Source organism: Chelon labrosus (genome assembly GCF_963514085.1).
Source record: "Chelon labrosus genome assembly, chromosome: 10".
Classification (NCBI taxonomy): domain Eukaryota; kingdom Metazoa; phylum Chordata; class Actinopteri; order Mugiliformes; family Mugilidae; genus Chelon; species Chelon labrosus.
Window position 1 is genome coordinate 3,249,562 of NC_140360.1, and position 6,000 is coordinate 3,255,561.

Genomic DNA, 6,000 nt, shown 5'->3' on the forward strand with positions numbered 1-6,000 from the left:
TCTGATGAGTCACCACATTCAGTTTTAAAGGTAGAACTGAACCATTCTGTCATTCTTTCATGCTGAAGAGTTCACCATAGTGTGTAGTTTTTGATCTAAAAGGAACAGAAATCAGGTCTTTTGACAAATATATATTATAAAAAACACACTAAGACACTAAGAGATCTCATGTCTACTCCAGCTGACAGGTTTCGTTCCAACCTTCTTGCATCTCTTCTTCGCTCCCTTACATAACGAACCGGTCGTCGGCCTGATTCCCTTGTTTTCATCCCGCTAACAGACAGATTGTTACGTAACCCGAGGGTGAGCGCCCCTCTGACCTGCTCAGCTTGGGGGGGTCAGGGCTGACAGAGAGAGTCACGTCTCAGGAGGACGAGACGTCTCCTCCGAGCCCGGCTCTGGACAGATGAGGAAGAAACAACGAACCGAGAACCATCGTCTGTGTCGTCATCTTGCTGCCTCCCCCTCTCTCTAGCTCTCTCTCTCTCTCCACACACAGGCCGACCATATGTCCATATTTACCGAGAGATCAGCTGGGCTTTGGCGTCCCGTCAAACGCCGAACACGCGCACATGCTGTTTTGCATTCGCCCGCTCTGTTGCGTGTCTCGTTCGTGTTCTTTTTCCATGCTGTACATCTAGAGTTTGATGACTTATCTGATGCTTACACGCAGACGACGCTCCCAATATTTGTGGGATGAGGTTTCTTTGCATGCGCGCCTACTTATGTACAGATCTGAGCATGTGTGTGAACATTTGGAGTGTGTATGTGTGTGCTGGTGTATTGCTTTATCCCAGTGCCGCTAATGTATGTCAGTGCTTGATAGTCATTGTGAGTGGCCTTGGCGCAGGGAGTGATAAGCTGATTAAGGCGCCGGGGCAGATGGGATCTCTTGTGTTTTTAACTATATTTATGTGTCTTGCGTCGGGACCCACCGGTGTATCCCGTGGGAAAACAAAACTGGGTTGTGCGTGTTAGCTTTAACGTGTTGTTGCAGAGCACTGCGTCGCTTCCCTTATCTCCCAACGTCCATCTCCCCCATCTTCCCCCGTCGCTGCCTATCTGTTCATCTGAAACCATGCACGCAGCAAACTCTGCTTTGTTTACGCTCCTCTATACGTTCGGACCGCGGCGCGGCGTTAATCTTTCACCCAGCCGGCCTCAGACAGGATCAAATGGCAAATACCCTCAATCTTATTCCAGGCTTTTAACTGTGGCCCGGTGACATGAAATGTCAAAACCGAAATCAAAACAGGTTTGATTTCCGGCTACTCTTTGCGTTAGTGGCGATGTGTTGGGCTTATTGTCAGTATTTTTAATGTTTTAGCCGTCTCTGCAGCCTGTAAGTGAATATTTCATATTCTTCACAGAAAATCGGTGCATGATCACATGATTTGAGTAAAAATAAAACAAAACAATTAAATGAATTTATAATTCTATAGTTTACAGCTATGTAATATTGGCTCACTTTCCTGACAAAACAAATACACAGCCTTCTGGGTAACTCAGAAAAAGGGTTGCTAATCATCTCAAAGCTGAAGAAGATGCTCTGTACTGGGCAAATGGGTTAAAATGCCTCCAAGCAGCTGTAGACGACAGATCAGCAGTTACCGGAAACATTTAGTTGCTGTTATTGTCACATAAGATACTGAAAACAAGGGTTCACATATTTTTGCAATTCACAGATATGCACATATTATTGTTTTTTATTAATTTCTGAACTTGTAATCTTAATCTGATATGTAATATTGTCTCACTTTCCTGAATAAAGTATATTTTTGTTTCGATTGTTTGATGAGGTCATTTTTATGCAGAAATGTAAGAATATATCTGAAGTATTCTAATTTTACAACAGGAAGTATTAATTTTAAATCTGACCTTCCTTATCATCCAGGTAAAGTAAACCTGCATTGTGCAAGATGGGATCTTTGTTGTTTTGGACACTGACTATCTTCCAGCGGAGGATTATTCACGTTTCCCAAGAAGATGTGGGAGTAGCGAGCGGGAAAGCGGGAGAGGACGTAATGATTAAGACGGCTGTGTTGTGAGGCAGAGTGACGCAAACACAGACCACAACAAAGAGTAATGTTTCCCAACAACTGGAAGAGACAGAGACGGGACAGGACAGAGTTCATCTGGGACACAAACATCCATGTCCATACTGGAACCTCGTCAATGTATCTTGGTTATAGAGTGGTATCTGATCAATCAGTCAAACGTGTCCTGGGTGTGCACTGTAGCTGGTCACTTGTAATTAGATTCCTCAGGACAGATGTTAATGCGAGGTCTGAAGACGGTTCAAGGTGTGAACAGGGGCTTGAGGACAGCTTCTTTTTTTTTTTTTTTTTTTTTGCATATACTATATCCCGAACGACTCATTCTGTTCCTGTTAATCTTAATGATTTGCCCTGGTAATTTTTATAACTCTTGCATTTTGGACTTTTCTGCCGATATTCCCAGCAGCAGCTGAGTAATCTGTGAACAGATCGGCCGGAATTTTACACGAAAACAGCTCCATGTGCCCTGTAGGATGAGTTTGGAGCCTTTCTAAATTAAATTCGCTTTCATTAGGTAGCACCTAAAGGAGGACAGGAGATGGGAAAAGGGGAGTCCAGACAACCATGTTTTTATTCAGGAGAAAAGCTTAGTAAAGTGAAGGAAAATGTGAGTTTGGACTACATCGGAGCAAAGCTCACAAGTGACGGGAAGGGAATTCACACCCTGCATCTGCGGCCAAAACAAAAACTCTGGGCAGCGATCAGCGGAAACGTGGAGTTTACCCACCTATGAAGGCTGCCAGCCAATCATGAAACATTCTCAGCTTGTGGCTGCCAAAGAGAAAGAGAAAGAGAGTCCATCGGATTAATGTTTACCTCACCTCGGGCTAACTGAGACAATACCCCGGTTATAGACTGACCAGAAACACAAACACACCACGGGTAGTTTCCCACGTTGATGTTGTTATTGGCAGAGTTGAGCGCAAATAAAAAATCCTGAATGACAAACTGAGGTAAAAAAGAAAAGTTGACGTGCAGTAGGGGTTTTACAGATTAGTCGAATAGTCACTGATCACGTGACAATAACAACATGGACGCCTCCTAGGAGACAAGTGAGGAGTCCAGTGGGTCGTTGCAGTAAACTAGCAGCGATGGAAATACTTCACTTCAGGAACAAGTCCATGCCTCAAACATCCAATAATTACCTGGGCCTACCTATATAGGGGCGTCTAACCTCTCCTCACCCTTTTGGCTCAGTTCTCAAACCCCTTCCTCCCCAACCCTCTCAGTTTTTCTTCTTCTTTACAGTCACATTGAAGGAACCAGGGGGGGACACGGAGACGAAGCCTCCAGAGATGTGTCCCCATCCTGAATCTCGCTCCCTGGGTTCCTCCATCCGAACATCAGAGGACCACCATCGGTCTCTACATCTTCCTTCATCCCATCTCCTCAGCCCTTTCATCCCATCTCCTCAACCCTTTCATCCCATCTCCTCAGCCTTTTCATCCCATCTCCTCAGCCGTTTCATCCCACCTCCTCAACCCTTTCATCCCATCTCCTCAGTCCTTTCATCCCATCTCCTCAACCCTTTCATCCCATCTCCTCAGCCCTTTCATCCCATCTCCTCAACCCTTTCATCCCATCTCCTCAAAGCTTTCATCCCATCTCCTCAACCCTTTCATCCCATCTCCTCAACCCTTTCATCCCATCTCCTTAGCCCTTTCATCCCATCTCCTCAACCCTTTCATCCCATCTCCTTAGCCCTTTCATCCCATCTCCTCAACCCTTTCATCCCATCTCCTCAGCCCTTTCATCCCATCCCCTTGACGCTTTCATCCCATTCCCTCGTCCCCTCTCATCCCATTTCCTTGACCCCTCTGATCCCATCCCCTCTTATTTCTTCCCTTCTCATACCATCCCCCCTTCATCCCATCCCCTCGTCCCCTCTCACCCCATCCCCTACATTTCCCTCCCCCTAACCTGGTCAAAATAAACTTCTTTGTACCTTCTGAGGTGTGGTCTTGTCAGTGAAATACAACAAAAGTGCTGCCGCTAACGCTAGCGGATGGTCGAGCTGGTAGATGTCTCACTGTGGCCTTCAAGCTCTTTGAGGGCCAAAAGGTAAGAAAGCACTTTATTAACACCAGATCATTTATTAACCGTCTCTCTAGGTCTTCTTCGTGCTGTAAAAGCACCACAATAGTGGTTTGTTAGTCGTTCAGGTTTGCACAGACAGCCTTTTGTTCTGGACGAGGCTTAATGAGAACTAGAACACCTCATGATTCCTCTTCCCTTTTTTTTTTTGTTTTTGACTAACTTCTGCCTAGTGTCAAGTGTACGTGCAACGTCTAAACAAACACGTCTCAATTTGTGTGACAGTGAATTGATGTAGTGCATCCATCAGCACATTAGGCTCAACCTTAAGCATAACTAAGGGTGTAACTAAGGGCCTAATCCTCGTGGATTTGCTTAAACACAGGAGCAAGGTTTAGACAAGGAGGGGATGTCAACAAGCCCTTCCTCTTAAATGTCAATAGCCCTTTAAAACACTAAAACGAGGCACTGATAAGGCGTAACATTATGACCACCTTCCTAATATTGTGCAGGTCTGCCTTGTGGTGACTCATCAGAGAATGGACATGGGCCTTCTGAGGGTGTCCTGAGGATCATCCCACAGATACTTGATCAGTTTGGGATCTAGTGATTTTGGAGGCCAGGTCAACACCTTGTGCTGTTCTTCATCCACACCAATGAATGCCAGGTCCAAAAGTGTCCATGTCCAGCAGAACACTGATTTGTCTCAAAATGGTCGATGTTATTCTCCTGTACTCCTGCTCTTTGAACCTAAATAAAGAGAACCATCCCACAGCCCTCGTGTTTATGGGCAGCAAATATGTAACCGTGGGTAAAAAACAACTGTTATCTTATCAAACGCACACACTTGTGAAAACATGCTTAGCTCTTACAGGCGGCAGGCAAAAGCAGTTCAGAGGTGATCAGATTCACAGAGTGTGGTTGGAGAACATTGAGAAAACATTTGGGAACTTACAGTGGAGCCATTCAAAAGTGAAAAAATAAGCCATTATTATCTGTAAGTTGCAAAAGTACGTGCACTTCTAGGATTACAAATTCATTTCAAAGCAGAATTAGAGTTCATTTTGTCATGGTTTTGAATTTTGTGTTGTCCTTGTGTTTCCCGTCGTGTTTTACTTCCTGTGTTTTTCCCCTTTTTGATTGGTGGATTGGTTTCTCCTTGTATGCTCCGCCCTCATTAGTTTCACCTGTGTCTCAATAGCCCCTCTGACCAGGGGGGTATTCCAGGAAGCAGGTTTAACAAACACTGAGATAAAACTTAACCTCTGGGTTGTCTGAACCTGAGGCGACTAAACCCGAGCTGTCGGTTCCAAAACACCGGTTAGCAATCAGTTCAATCAACCCCGGATTGTTTAACCTAGAGTTGTGCGCGATCACGGCGAAGTTATAAAGGCATCATCTATTGAGAGTCGAAACCATGAGTAAAAATGGCAAAGCGCAGAGCAGCCTATTTTTCTGAAGCGGAGCAGCAAGTTCTGCTCGAGGCGTACGAGGAGGAAAGAGCGATAATCACGAAAAAAGCAATAGGCTACTTGCGCGTCTGCCAAGGAACGAGATCTTGCTTGGCAGAGAATTGCCGACCGCGTAAATGCGTAAGTTTAGTAGGATATAGCACACTAATGTGTCAGAAGCACAATAATTCAGTAGATATTAGGCTACATATTAACTGCTTTGTATGAGACTTTCTTATACTATAGAATACCTTGTCATATATTGTATTATTTTTAATTAGATGTAACCCGACCGCCCTTAAGAGAACGTGGCCGCAGGTCAAAACAAAATATAAAAACATTGTCCAAGTTGGTAAGATATATATGGGTGCATCATCTTAGACATCACTTATCCAGTATTATATTCTTGAATTGCCATATTGCAACAAGTTACGTTCATTTCAAAGCCAATAGGAAGA